Raw genomic sequence first — 16,379 nt, forward strand, 5'->3', positions numbered from 1 at the left:
TAGGCTACCAGAACTTTCTCCCGCAAAGATGGGTTTATTCAGGATCAGCAGAAAATTGCAATTCAGGGTCTGCAACCATGGTGAGCCCTGTACAAGTTCACCCACAGCAAGGTAAGGAGAATGCTTTTATAGAGGGGGAAATGAAGTTGGGAGGGATATAGTAAAAAAAAAAAAAAAAAAAAAAAAAAAAAAAAGAATATAACTACAAAAAGGAACAGTTCCATTGATACATACAGTTTAGGTAAATTGCTTCTTCAAGGCACAATCCCAAAATTATTTGTGGTACTATCAATGGTGAACAATCAAAGGTTAAGACAAAGCCCCCAAGATAGGATACTACAGCTCTTTTCTACCCCCTTCACCCACAAAGTGGGGAGGGAGACAGAATGGACTTAAAACGTTTTTCCCAGACTGTCTCCCCTAAAATTTCTTCCAGGTAAATCGCCACCAATTCTATTAGAAATCAATAAATCAAGAACAAAAATGAAAAAATAAGGACATAGAGAAATTTTACTAAGCAATTAACAAACTTGAAGTAATTAATACAGAGAGAACATTCTGCATGTCTAGGGGAAAAAAAATAAACATTTCTTTCAAAAGCCCGTGGAAGATTCATGAGGATTATCAACATTTTAGGTTGCAATCAAATTTTTTTTAACAAAATTAAAAACAGAAATTAAACACGTTGCAGTCTTTACTCAGAGCAAAATAAGATGAAATTAATTATAAAGAGAGAAGTTCAGTGGTTGCCAGGGGTTTTGGTGGAGGAAGGCAGGGAGGTAAAGAAGGAGGAATGAATGAGTGGAACACAGGAGATTTTGAGCATAGTAAAATAATTATTCTGTGTGATCCTGTGATGATGGATACATGTCAATATACATTTGTCAAAATCCATGGACTACACAACACAAAGAGTAAAGCCTAATGTAAACTATGGAATTCCCTGGTGGTCCAGCAGTTAAGAATCTGTGCTTCCACTGCAGGGGGCACAGGTTTGATTCCTGGTAGGGGAACTTAGATCCTGCAAGCCATGTGGCACTGCCAAAAAAATATAAAATAAAACAAAGTCTTGTGTAACCTAAACTATGGACTTTAGTTAATAATAATGTATCATTGGTACATATATTATAACAAATGTACCACAGTAATATAAGATGTTACTAAAAGGGGAAATTGTGGGGAGAGTAAAGGGGTATATGGCAACCCTCTGTTCTTTTCAGTCAGTTTTTCCTATAAACCTAAAATTGTTCAAAAAATAAAGTCTATTAATTTAAAACAAAAAAAAATATAAAGAGAAAAACAAATGTCTACTTCATAGACAGTATGAACAAGGAAATGCTGGAGCTGAAATACATACTAAAATAGAAGAACTGAAGTAACACCTATTAACTAATGATAAGAGGGCTGGTTCCTTCCCCTTCTCTGCTTCAACTGGCCTGCCTGCCAGGCTTAGATTTCCTGGGCAGGAGATGAAAGAATTAATTTCTGTGATAGTCAAGGATAGCAAGGGAATTTGGGGAGGTGATAGAAGTGTTCTGTATCCTGATTTTGGTGGTAGTTAAAACTCATATCACTGTCCACCCAAAATATAGTGATTAACTGAATGTTAATTTTAGAAATTAAATAGTTGAAAACACCATCACAAAAATGCCATTTTGGGGGGATAAATTTCTTTGGTATACCAAGATAATAAAGCATTTTAATTTATACAAACTTGTCCCTCATAAAATAAAATATTTATAAAATACTAAAATATAAATTCTCAAGAGCTATAACTTAAAGTTCTACCTATAACTTAAGCAAACAATTCTCCTATGAAAAGACTTGATGACTCTTTTCTTTTCCTCTCCCTTTCTCATTTTGCTACAAAGAACAGTCTTAAGACTTACTAAAATAGTAACTGTGACAAGCATGAATGCTTAAAAATGTGGAAATAGAGCTTTAACTATGCTCAGTTTCATAACTGAATAGGTATGTACTTGGCTCGCTCCTATTTCTTGGCTAGTTTTCTGCCTTTCAAAGAAAAAGAAGAAAAAAAATTCTAAATTTTTTTATTTCAAAACTAATTATATGATGATTGGCCAAGAAGACAAGGAGAGAGCGAGGAAGAGGGAGGAGGAGGTAAAATATGTTAAGAGGTTGTACTATTAATCTACTTCAAGATGAATTTTAATCAGTAAATCAAAATGCTATTTGTATTTGCAGGGAAAATTAATCCTGTGAATTATCAAACTGCAAATTGGCAACAAGTCATGAAATTGATAAAAACATGGCATTTGCCATAGAATCATGCCCAGAAAAATGGCGCAGTAGCTGCTGTTAAGACATTCTTTTTATTTTTTTGAATTTTATTTATTTATTTTTTATACAACAGGTACTTATTAGTTATCTATTTTATACATATTAGTGTATATATGTCAATTCCAATCTCCCAATTCATCCCACCACCACCACAACAAACCCCTTCTCCCTGCTTTCCCCCCTTGGTGTCCATATGTTTGTTCTCTACATCTGTGTCTCAAGACATTCTTTTCTAAGGCTGAAATGCTGAGGTTTTTGAAAATGATTATTTTCCTTTTCTAAAAAGTACACGTAATGGCCCTGGTATTTAAGTTGAAAACAATAAGCTACCACTCTTTAATACAGCGTATGTATAGATTGACTTCTTAATTTTAATAATTATCTTATTTCCAGATTTAAAGGCAAATAATAAAATGTATGAAATATACTGTAAATTTTAATATTTCTTAGTACATTCATCTGCTCAGGCAGCCATAACAAGATATCATAGCTTAACAAAAGAAATATATTTCTCACTGCTCTGGAGGCTGTAAGTCCCAAATCAAGGGGTGGCAGGGTCAGTTTCTGGAGAGTGCTCTCTTCCTGGCTTGTAGATGGCCATCTTCTTGCTGTGTCCACACGAGGTAGAAAGAGAGAGCTTGCTCTCCTGTGTCTCTTCTTATAAGGACACTAATTCTGAAGGATCAGAGCCCCACCCTTATGACCTCATTTAACCTTAATTATTCCCTTAGAGGTTCTATCTCCAGATATAGTCAAAAGTGGTGGGAGGTGGGATTTACAGTTTCAACACATTGTTGGAGGAGATCATGGAGAGGATGTGACCGTCAGTTGACCCTGAGCTGGAGCCAGGCAGTCGGAGGCTCCCCACACACTCCCCATCCTTGGAATGTACCTTTGGTCCACAATTCCCCTAGCTGGAGCCATTTCATGGTTGCAACCTTGAGAGCAATGTGTTGTTGAGGCCATCTGGACTGTGTACAAGACTGAACCCCATAAAGTCCTCTGCACAAACTTTTAAGATTCTGGCAGGTAGGTGTGGAAACCTACTTGTCTTGCAGCCACCCAAGACAAGCCTCGAATGTAAGTTCCCTTGCTTATTTAACCTGCCACCTACCAATCTGGAGGGGCTGCCTTGTTCTCTGGTCTCTCCCTGCCCTCCGTGTACTAGGGCCAGGCTCAGATTTCACCCTGGAAATTCCCAAGTTTGCAAACGGACACATGTGAATTTGGGTGGGGGCTAGGAGATACAAAAGTCCATAACACTCAGTTTTGGTATTTCAATACTTAATTTTACCAACTGGAAAAAGAAAAATACCTATTGGTAAATAACTGTAACTGTTTTGAGAAAAATGAATATAGACATGCTTCAATTATGAAGGTGCATTGATTACACAATGTAAAAAGTTTTGAAAGTACAGACATGGCATGTTTAATTCTTTTTTTTTTAATTAGCTTTTAACACTAAAGCAAAGCTGTCTACAAACATTTTAATTTCCTTTGCCTTTCTATAAAGCTTGAGATTTTCCGTTACCTAAAATGACACTCAAGGATATGTAAACGTAATGCAAACATGGATTTTGTGACAAAATTCTAACGTTGCCCCCCTTCAAGATTCCTGTTCCCTGGTTATTCAATCAAACACTGACGTAAGTACCATTACGAAGGGACTGTACAGATATAATTAAATCCCAAGTTAGTTGGCCTTAATATACAGATTATTCACATAGGCTTATTCAGTCAGGCCAGGCTTTAGAAGTAGAGTTTTCTCTGGCTGGTAGCAGGAGTCAGAGAGCTGTGAAGCATGACAAGGATCTGACACAGACTTGCCGGCTTGAAGATGGAGGGGGGCCAAGACAAAGAATGTGGGTGGCCTCTAGGAGCTGAAAGCCGTCCCCAGGTAGCAACCAGAAAGGAAACAAGGAAACAGGGGCTTCAACAACATGAATGAGCTTGGAAGCTGACTCTTTATGAGAGCCCCCAGATAAGAGGCCTGCCCAGCCGACACTTTGATTTCAGACTTGTGATACCCCAAGCACAGAACTCGGCCAAGCCCACCTGGACTTCTGACACACAGAAATGTAAACTGATAAACATATAAGGTGTTTTAAGTTGCTAAGTCTGTGGTCATTTGTTATGTAGCAATGGCAAAGAAAAACAGATTTCCAATTAATATTATTTGCATTGGGATGTTGTATCTTCTGCTTTTTTAAAAATGCCTTTGAGACTTTAATAAAATACAGTGATAAGTACCTGTGTATATCTAAAGACATTTTTTAATTGAAATTTAATTCTAAAGCTATCAAATTATAAAAAGTTAAACGAAAAGGATATACTGTAACCCCATGTCTCTGGTTAAGCTTTATCAGTATATATAGTCTAAATATAATTACCCTGACTTTTCTAAAACCCAAAATGAAATAGTGCATTGTAGGTATTATCTTAATAATATGCTTAATTTAGCTTTAATTGTGTTTATAATTAAGATTGTTTTCAAGTTTTAAATAATGTTATACTTTAAACACATTCTTTGATATGACAATTTAGATAAGATTAAGACGCTAATAGGATAGTACCTAAGGTTTAAAATAGTAACAGAAGTTATAAGTGAGAGGAAGAATGAGAAAAATCAGAAAAAAGAAAAAAGTAATTGAAAAGCTTTAATATTTGGACATTTTTTATTTGTAACCAGAAGTTTGAGTACTCATTCCTTTTTTTCAAGGAAAAAAATGACAATGTAGTTACATGGGATAACTACAGCCACCTGCAGCATCTGACCACATGAAATGTCATCACCTCCATATCTGTTTCTCCAGTTACTGACTTGATCACAGGGCAGCTGAATGTGAGGTTACAGCTCCTAGAGCAGAAAGAATACACAGCCCCTTTTCCCTACTAAAAATGGCAATTAACTTTTTCCATAGGAAAAGTGACAATATCAGGCTAACTAGTCATCAAAACTAATTTCTTTCCCTCTTGGGTACACCTTTAGACTACATCTCATGGACTTCTTTGCACTTAAGGGGCTAATGTGACTGAGTCCTGGCCAAGAGAATACAGGTAGAAGTGAGTTATACCACTTCTTGGTGACCTGTAAAATCCTCCTGTGTTATATCCCACTCTCTTTCATTGAATATCTTTCCAGAGGATGGTGATGCCTGGGGTCACCTTGGCAGCTACTTGTTGAAGATGGCAGAGCCTCCATCCGCTTGAGTCCCTGAGTGACTGAGTAGAGGAACAAACCCCACCCCTCACAATGCAGGTGAGGATGTATGTGAGGAGTAAGCTGCTGAATTGGGGAATTTGTTTGTTATACAAGCTAATGTTTCCACATAAGACAAGATACAGAGACAAAATATTTACAGTACTAATCTCTCCTCTGTCAAAGAAGAAAGCCTTCAAATAACAGTTACTAAGATTACCTAGACATAAGAAAAAAGAGCTACCCTGATAATCATCAGTGACCACATCAATCTTCCTAGGTTACTATCTAGGGAGATTCTGTGAGTCTAAATTTGGAAATAAAAGAGCATTTGCCACAGAATTTTTAAAAGTAAAGAATTTTTACTTAATGATGTACTTATGTGTAGAAGTTACAAAAACTTAAGCAGAACTCTTTACTCAGGACTTCCCTGGTGGTCCAGTGATTAAGAATCCACCTTCCAATGCAGGGGACGTGGGTTCGATCCTTGGTCAGGGTACTAAGGTCCCACATGGTGCGCCACAACTAGAGAGAAGCCTGCATGCTGCAACTAAGACCCGAAGCAGCCATAAATAAATAAATATTTTTAAAACAAATAAAAAAGAAAAAGACTCCTTACTCTTCTTTTTTTCCATGGCATTTATCACCTTTTTAAAAAACACTTTATTGAGATATAATTGACATACAAAAGCTGTATATATTTAATGTGTACAACTTGATGAGTTTGGAGGTAAGTATACACCCTTGAAATCATGGTCACAATAAAAGCCATAGGTTTCTCCATCATATTACCTTCTAATATAACATATAATTTACTTAACTGTGATGTTTATCATTGATTCTCTACCTCCCCTTACTTAATAATCAAGATTCACAAGAGCAGGAATCTTCATCTGTTTTCTTAACAGGTATATCTCAAGAGCCTAGAACAGGGCCTTGCAAATAGTAAGTGTGTCCTGAGGCTATGAAACACAACACAGAAATTCACTCATTTTCATAGAATCGGGTGGTAGAATTGCAGGTTGATGGCATAAATCTGATGAAGAATGCATTGAGCTGCTTCTGCAAATCAACAAATGGGGGGACTTAAAGAATATGAGATTCAACTTCCAGTCAGTACGAGATACATAATTCACAGGGCCCAGTACAAAATGAAATGCAGCTCCCTTGTTCTAAAATTATTAAGTATTTCAAGGCAGCTATAGTAGAATATTAAACCAAGCAGAGAGTTCTTTTGAGTATGGGGACCTGTGTGACTTCACAAGACACCCATGAAGCCAGCCCTGACTCCCATGGTTAACGAGGTAATTATTTTTACTGATGTGACAAATCAGAAGATCTGAGCTTGAAGCCATTGTAGTGGTGAAAATTGCTCATTTCTTCATGGGGGTGCTGACATTCGGACTGAGTTGGCATGCCAATTAAGCAAATGGAAACATTTAGAGGGACTTCCCTGGTTGTCCAGTGGCTAAGACTATGCACTCCCAATGCAGGGGGCCTGAGTTCGATCCCTGGTCAGGGAACTAGATCCCACATGCTGCAATTAAGAGTTTGCATGCCACAACTAAAAGATCCCATGTGCCACAACTAAGACCTGGTGCAGCCAAATAAATAAATAAATATTTTTTTTTAAAAAAAAGAAACGTTTAGGGACTGCTTTTATTTCCCATGGCTGAGGCGCCCTGACCTTGCTGAAATGGGAACCTAGCACTGCCATAGAGGAGGCTCATAATGTTGGCTGGATTAATCACAGAATGTAATAGCCATGAAGCTGCACTTCCAGAATTGATTCAAGTATTTTGATAAGTAAGAATGCTTCTTTAAACTTTTGCATCTTCCTTTCCTAAGAATGCAAACTGTAGAAAGTGCTTGCTATCAACTTGCAGGCATAATTACACAAGGGAGTGATTAAGCTATGGATCAGTCAAGGCTCTTCAGGTAATCTATTGGCTCACACAACTCTAAGGCCAGGGACAGTCTTCAAGGGCAGCTGGTCAGGGTTTACATGATGTCATTAAAACCCACCTTCCTGGGGCTTCCCTGGTGGCGCAGCGGTTGAGTCCGCCTGCCGATGCAGGGGACACGGGTTCGTGCCCCGGTCTGGGAGGATCCCACATGCCGCGGAGCGGCTGGGCCCATGAGCCATGGCCACTGAGTCTGCGCGCACAACGGGAGAGGCCACGGCAGTGAGAGGCTCGCGTACCGCAAAAAAAAAAAAAAAAAAAAAAAAACCATCTTCCTTTCACCTCCAAAGGTAATATGCTACCTCCTGCTGTATTGGATTCACTGTCAGGCTATACATGATGCTTCAAGCAACTACAAGAACACATCAACTCTAATATCAAACCCAGTGGGAAAGAGAGCTCCCTTCCCCAGTGGAGGTCCAAGACCTGAACCTCATTAGCCCTATCTAGCCTGACTTGGGTCATGTGCTCATAGTTGAACCAGACAGTGATTGGGAAATGGAATGCTCTGATGGCCTCAGTCTTGGTCATAAACCCCACCCCCAAAACCCAGAAATAGAATCAGCTTCTTCATGGACTGAGAATGGGGTCGGGGTGGATTCCCCAAATGGAAATTTAGGAATTGTTATCAAGGGAGTAGACTAGATGCTGGACAGCAAAAGCAGCACATGTCCGGCACAAGCAGAGAGCCAGCTACCCCCACCGAGCACATACTGTGTCCCCAGAAACCTGGAAATGAGATATGAAGTGAAGAACCATCCTGAAATATCTGGGTGTGTTTGTGTTCAACTGACTCTCTAAAGCACCTTTTTTATCTCATGAAAAAACTGAAATCAAGGCTGATAGCCAGTATTAGGGACACGAGTCTGGAGTCACACTGAGATGCATCATGATGGAATACACCCCACTGCCCTCAGAAGTGACTCAGGACTGTGAGAGCTAAGTGTTCTGATTTGTTTTTCATTTAGAATTGTTTTTACAGTAAACATTTCAAAAGAGAAAATTGTTTAGTCAATGTTATACCTGTGTTCTCATTGAGTTGTTCAAAACAACTCTGCCCATAACTATGCACATCTACATAAAACTTTAGTTATTTAAACTTATTTTTAATCTATAATTTTAATGTTCCCCTTCTTAAAAAAAAAAAAAAATCCACCCCAGCCCTAAGATATTGACTAGTAATAACAAAATCACCATCTTAAGCAGCAAGAGCTTGTATCTGCTGATCTTCCCTCTTGCATTATCTCCTCTATTTATCCTCCTACACAAATCCTAATCTGCATAAAGCAGAATAAATTCCATGTGTGCAAGGGCCAATTCATAGCTAATAACAATGATGTACATTCACAGGAGGTGGAGGTAATTGAACCCTGCCCAGGTTGGGGGTGGGAGGGAGGAGGTGGGGCACTAGTTGCTGCTTCATTCTCAGGAGACGATTTGTAGGTTCAATCCAATCAGGGAAAAAAAGCTGCACAAAAAAGATTCTGCAATGTGTAACACAGGGACAAGCTACTGAGAAGATGAGGGACAATTCAGGGTCACAAGTGTTCTGTTCACTGCCTCAGCACAATGGGAGGCATGACCAAAAACCAGCCTGCCATCACAAGCTCACAGACTGGGGACAATCTTCTAAGACAGTATCTTAGCCATATACTCCATTTTGCCTCTTCATTGGATCGTTTTCCTTGGGTGGTGGCTTCATTTCCATGGCGATGTGAGTGTCTCTGCAGAAAACTAGCTTTACAATAGATAGAGTCATTCACCCATTTGATAATTTAATAAATATTTATTGATCACCAACTATGTGCCAGGAAGTGCTCCCCACACCACAGGTAGCAGTAAACAAGCATGACAAATTGTTTACCTTCATGCAACTCACCTTATGGTTGGGGAAATCAGACAACAAACATAAAAAGAAGTAAATGAATGTGCAATACCAGATAGTAACTGCTGCTATAAAGAAAATAAAACAGAGTGATGCGAAGTAAAGAACTACCTTAGAAATGGTGGTCAGGTAAGACCGACCCTGAGAACAACCTTCAGAGCAGCGGACCAGCCAGTGCAAAGGCTGAGCAGGAAATGAGCTTGTTTAGCGGGAGGAAGGAAGGCTTGTGGGACTACAAATAGGGACGCGAGAAAAATGGTGACAAATGAGGATGGAGGCCAGCTCAGGTAGGCAGGGAGCAGGGCCATAGCAATGGGCGCATAACGAAAGCCTCCCACTCACCACACTAACGGCCCAAATGTGCAATTGTAAAAACTCACCAAGGGCGATTTACAACCTGGGGTTTGATTCCCGGAGAGCCCGCCCTTACAAGACGTTAACAGGTTCCTTTTATTGGGTCTTTACCGCCATCTGCTGGCAGTATTCGGTATGCCCAGGCCGTGGTCAACACAGCGGCTTAAGGCAGGCATATACCTGACACCCTGGGTGGGACGCCACTGTTCAGGGCCCTCCTAATTCCTACTGGTGCCCTAAACTGGATTCAGATCAAAGGTCACAATGCACTTTACAAGATACACAGAGTTGGGCCTGAGAACAGGAAACTTCCATTTATCCGATTAACTGGCCTCACTGAGCACCAGAATAGGCTTTTCAAACAGCTCCTATTAAAATTAAAAAATAGGGCTCCCCTGGTGGCGCAGTGGTTGAGAGTCCGCCTGCCGATGCAGGGGACACAGGTTCGTGCCCCGGTCCGGGAGGATCCCACATGCCGCGGAGCGTCTGGGCCCGTGAGCCATGGCCGCTGAGCCTGCGCGTCCGGAGCCTGTGCTCCGCAACGGGAGAGGCCACAACAGTGAGAGGCCCGCGTACCGCAAAAAAAATAAAAATAAAAATAAAATAGTGCCTGGTCACGTAATAGCACCTGGTTCGTGCCTGCCCGCAATCCTTACTATGCTAAATTCTCCCCCTTCCGGGCGTTCTGCACCTTAGCGAAACGCTCTGGAGACACGCCAACTGCCTGTTCTTGCCCTCAACGGTGATGCCTAGTCCTCACTTTCCCCTCCTCTTCCGGATCCCCATACACCTATTCTCTCTCACCTCTGTCGCCTTCCAATACTCCAGTAAATGATGGTGGACCACCTCCTCCCACCAGTATCACCACCCCAAGTATGCTGATTTGGAATCCTAATCTGCCTAAGGCAGAAGCTTTGCCTAAATTCCAGGATACAAGGACCACTCATAGATAATAATAACGATGAACTTTCACAGGAAGTGGAGGGAATTGTACCCAGTGATTAGGGCTAGTGATCAGGGAGCAGAATAACTTAAAACTGACACATGTGAGAAATATCCTCAAATGATATCATCTGGACCCTCCCTGCAAAGTGGTGTCACCCAGGATCCACACTCCTGCTGGAGCCCTGGGTGACTCCCCTGGCCCCTTCCCATGCTCCTGGCAAGAGTGAAAGGAGGAGGGAGTCCCCTACAATGTCCAAGGCCACGAAAATGCTTTTTGCTATGCTTAGCTGTGTTGAGTCTCATCTGGCTCCTGGCATGGGTATGGGACAGTCCCAAACCAAACTGCTAAGGCCAGTGGGCCATCTCACAACCTCATCTGACATCAGGTTGAATTGGGCCAGCCACTCTCTGGAACCAATTCTACCAGGTAGATGGGCTCCTGCCACCCACACTAGGAACTCCACAAGCCTGAATGCAAGAGTGACCTCGCAGACAAATGGGAAGGTTATTAACATGCGGAGTAAGTGTGCCTGGGTCTGTGACTCCCTGTCTAACAAAGACTCTATGTCTCAAGGTCGTTCAGAGGCCAATTCCCATTATTACTACACCTGGGCTCAACCAGGTCCTAATGGCCTCCATTCAGGACCTGTCCAACCTTGCACCTGAGATGACATCCCCTCTCTATAGGATTTCACCTAAGGTGACATCACCCCTCCGGAAGACTCCACAGGACACAGCATTGCCTAGGACCCCACCCAGAGCTGGGACCCTAATTTGGACTTTGGCACAAAAGCGACCCTGCCTCTCGGGCGCCCCGTGCAAGCCCTCTCTTTCCTCACAGGATCTTCTACCTGTTGTGCTTTCCCACCAGATGACACCCTGGGACCACTGCAGCAGTTAGATTGGCCGGGCTCTTTTCACAACCAATCGATCATGTCGCATGTCTCTAGCAATGGGGAATTGCTCCTGCCACACGCCAGCACAAATACACTCAGTTAAGACAGGTAGAGTCCTGGCACAACTGTCCAGCAGCCCCGCTGCCCCAGATAAATAGTGACACTTTGGTGCATTGGACCATTGTGTATTTAATCTTTGGCTTCTGCACTTGGCCTCTAGAAGATGTGTCTGCCTGCCCACCCAGGGTAGCTCATTGTCCTGCCTTTCTGTTCAGTGCCTTTTTGTGCAAAATTCTGAAACACAGAATTCCCTAATGGGATCCCCCATGGACGCAACAGCCCCTAGGCAGAGACAGGAAAATGGAAAAAGCAAACCCACTCAGGCTAATGACTCCCTGCTAGAGTGCTTTACACAAGCCTGTTTTACAGATCTACCCCACAAGACCTAAAGGCTTTAAAATGTTTGGAGGCAGATCTAGATCCTCTAGATTATCTAGATAGGTGTGACCACCACCTCCCTTCCTTTTAAAGAGCAAACCAACTGCTGCTCCCTTCTGTCCCTGGTGGATGATTTCCAAAAATTAAGAATTTCCACTACTTGTGTCCCCCTGCCTCCCATTCTTTGCAGGCTACCAAGGACCACTTGACTGCCGATCGCACGCCCCTGCCACTGCCTCCCTGAAAACTCTGGCCTCTTCTTCTGCCCTCTTCTTCCATTTTTAAGGACTCTGTGATGACACAAGCCCAGAGGACTATTCCCAGGCCTAGAAAGCAGCTGAATTTTGAAATGCCTTGGGACCAGTGACCCCTTTTTGCCTTTCATTTTCTCCCTTTTTCCTTTCATTTTATCCCTTTTGAATGGGAGACTCTATAACTTTTATGCCCACCCCACCATTGCATTTGGGTGGCAGATAACTTGTTTCTTGAGTTTCACACGTTCACAGGTGGGAAGGAATTGTGCCCAAGGATGAAGTCTTCTCATAGCCTCCCTCTACCTGGTTTAGATGATATTTGGGATTTTTGAACTGATACGATTTAGATGAGTTGTTTTTACTTTGAGTTGATACTATAATGGGATGAGACTTTGGGATGAGGTGAATGTATTTTGCCTGTGAGGTGGACATGAATCTTTGGGGCAGACTATATATAGGCAGACTAATAGCCCCTAAAGATGTCCACATCCTATCCCCAGAATCTGGGAGTGTGTTATGTTACACGGCAAAGAGGAATTATGATTGCAGATAAAACTAAGGTTGCCAATCAGCAGACCGTAAAAAAGAGAGGGTACCCTGAATTATCCTGGTCAGCCCAGTGTCATCACAGAGTCCTTAAAAGTAGAAGAAGAGGGCTTCCCTGGTGGCGCAGTGGTTGAGAGTCCGCCTGCCGATGCAGGGGACACAGGTTCGTGCCCCAGTCCGGGAAGATCCCACATGCCGCTGAGCGGCTGGGCCCGTGAGCCATGGCCGCTGAGCCTGCACGTCCGGAGCCTGTGCTCCGCAGTGGGAGAGGCCACAACAGTGAGTGGCCCGCCGTACCGCAAAAAAAAAAAAAAAAGTAGAAGAGGCCAGAGTGATGTGATGGGAGAAAAACTCAACCTGCAGTTACTGGTTTTGAAGGTGGAGGAGGGCCCCACAAGCCAAGGAACACAAGTGGACTCTAGAAGCTGGAAGAGGCAAGAAAATAGATTCTCCTCTAGTGCCTCCAGAAAAGAAGACAGCCCTGCTGACCCCCTGATTTTAGCCTTCTGAGATTTAGCCTTCTGAGATCTGTCAGACTTCTGACCTACAGATAGTTCAGATAATACATTTGTGTTGTTTTATTTCAGTTTGTGATAATTTGTCACAGCAGCAATAGAAAACTAATACCAGGAGCTCAGTCCCTGCCTCTATAAGCAGAAAAGCACGATCCTTTGGGTTACTGTTCAGCAAACATCCACTCCCCTTACCCTCCCATGGGCAGGTAAGGGGAGGTGCGTGGGTGGGGGGAGCTACTTCTCTGCCTAATTGATTTGGGACCTGGACATTTGACTTCCTTTGCCCATGACATGCTAGCACATATGCAAGCAGAGGTCTTAAGTGTGGGCCTGACTCGTTTGCTCCTGTGATCCTCCTTGAGAAAAGCACACCCCAGAGCCCAAGGGCACCCCTGAGCCTAACCCAGTCTGAAGCCAAGCCCAGCTGACCCGCAACCTAAAGCAGAGCCACCCAACCAGCCTAGCTGAGTTCAGCCAAAGTGCAGTCGACCTGAGGACCCCGAGTAAAGAATAAACTCTTACTGCTGCAATCCACTGAGTTCTGCAGTTGCTTCTCATGCAGCAGCGTTACTGGGGCTAAAGCTGACTAATACAGAGAATTCCTGACAAGACACTCAATCAGTCCTTCTTTTATTGATGAAGGCAGTCCTGGTGTGTATCCGCATGCATATGCATCGATACCTGCACGTGTGAGCATAAACCCACGTGCAGCTCTGGAAAGTGGGAGTACATCCATGTACAGCTGTGCACGTGTGGGGTTACTCTCTGTCACATCTGGAGGCACAATGGCTGTGTGTGATGTGAGGGAATCTGTGTTCTTATGTCGTTTCTTGGTTTTCCTCCTCAGAACTCAGTCATCCCTTCACTATAAGGAATCCAGCTTCTGGCCAAAAACCTATGTCTGATTTTTTTTTTTTTTTTTTTTTACGATACGCGGGCCTCTCACCTTTGTGGCCTCTCCCGTTGCGGAGCACAGGCTCCGGACGTGCAGGCTCAGCGGCCATGGCTCACGGGCCCAGCTGCTCTGCGGCATGTGGGATCCTCCCGGACCGGGGCACGAACCCGTGTCCCCTGCATCGGCAGGCGGGCTCCCAACCACTGCGCCACCAGGGAAGCCCCTATGTCCGATTTTTAAAGTATTTTTTGATTGAAGTATAGTTGATTTACAGTGTTGTATTCGTTTCAGGTGTAAAGTGATTCAAATATACACGTATACACTTGTTCAGATTCTTTTCCATTATAGGTTGTTAGAAGATCCTGAATATAGTTCCCTGTACTACAGGGTAGGTCTTTGTTGTTTACCTATTTTATATACAGTAGTGTGTATCTGTTCATTTCTTAGGCACAACCGTAGGCCATTACAAAGGCTCTCCCCGACAGGCCTGGCAGGGAGGGTTAGCTTCCCCTCACCAGCGTGGTACACCGTCAGTGCACGCGGTCTCTCAGTGGGTCACAGCCGAGGACTCAAGCCCCTGCCCCAACCTGCATTCCTAGCCCAGCTTTCTTCAGAGACCTTTAGTGGGAAGGGGATTGCCTTCGGCCGAGGCCCTCCTCGGGTGCCTCACCCTTCTGGGGGGAGGGGGAAACCTGGAAGACACGTCTCCACTCTGCCTCAGGAGTCAGGACCTTCCTGCTCCTAGCCCTTCCCACACTCCCTTCCCCACCCCAATCCCCCCTCCCCGTGGCCCCCAGGTCCATAAAACTGAAGGAGCCTTTTGTTCGGGGCTCCCCCAGCAGGGAGAACATCCCCAGTGATGATCCACCTGATGGGATGGTGCCCTTTGTTCCAAGGGGAAAATCGAAGGAAGAGATGTCAGTGCTTCTCCAGCTTGGCCTCTTCCTTACGTGTGGACGTGAACGATTGAAGCCTGACTGTTACTTTAATTTGGATTTCTCTGAATTGGCTCCTATGACACCTGGCGGCTCAGCTCTCTCCACCACTTACAGACATTAGCCTGGTGACTTTCGAAAAAGTCACTTTACCTCTTTATGCTTTGGGTTCTTCATCCGTAAAATTGAAATGCTAACATACCTACCTCCTAGGGTTGTTCCTGTGAGGATGTGATGAGTTGATAGACGTAAAGCATAAGTAAGTTCTAGCTAGTAAGCATTTGCTATTATGATGTCCAACACTGTCCATTTCTGTTTGGAGATCCATATGGTTCTGGGGGTGCCTACTGGCTTAGCCTGGGTCATGTGCTCCACCCCACCCCCACCCCTTCCCTTGCTCTAGGGTCCAGCACATGATCTAGACTAAATTAGTAGGCACTCTCCACCTCCTAGGCTGGTTCCCGGTGGGCATGTGATATGAGCCTGTCCAGTCATAGCAATCTTAAGACTTGGGCTGAAAGTTCTGGGACAGAGACACTGTCTATTTCCAGCAGGACAAGAACAAGGAATCCTACAGCCCAGGAGGTGCTGGCAGCCATACTGGGACCACAGGGAGTGCCGACCGCAGCAAGAGGAAACACCCTGGAGAACAAAGTAGAGAAAGAGAAACTAGGTCCTTGGTGCCGTCGCTTGATTTCTGGTTAAAGCCTCGCCTCACCTAGAATATTTATGTACCTGAGCCCTTTATTGTTTTGGCCAATTTGACTTGGATGTTCTGTTACCTGTAACCGAAAGTCTCCCAACACACAGAGTGGATCTGTGAGCGGCCAGAGGCTCTTGGGAGTGGGAACAGTCTGGGTCCCCAGGGAGGCCAATTCAGAGACAGAGCATAGGGTACAGGACATTGACTACTGAGTGTCCTTGGGACCGGCTGAAGGAGGGAGGAGAGGGAGGTACACGGGGCTGGGCAGAGGGAGGGGTCAAGCTGCAGTGCAGGTCCAGGGGCAGTTTCAGCCAACCCTCCAAGCAGCCCTGGAGCCAGAACAGCCTTTGGTGTTGGCACATTAAGCATCATGGAAGGTGGGAAGAGGCCCGGCTCTCTGCAGCCAAGGCAAAGCCCCAAGGCACTGGCAGCTGGAGGCCACCTGCCAGTGGCCCTCCCGGTAACCGGAGCAAAAGCCCTTGCTTGAGGGGGGTCCAGGCAGCGCCCCTCTTAAGTCCACCATGAAACAGTATGTGGCAGGGAACAGTG

Source organism: Mesoplodon mirus (genome assembly GCF_964341445.2).
Source record: "Mesoplodon mirus genome assembly, chromosome: 15".
Classification (NCBI taxonomy): Eukaryota; Metazoa; Chordata; class Mammalia; order Artiodactyla; family Ziphiidae; genus Mesoplodon; species Mesoplodon mirus.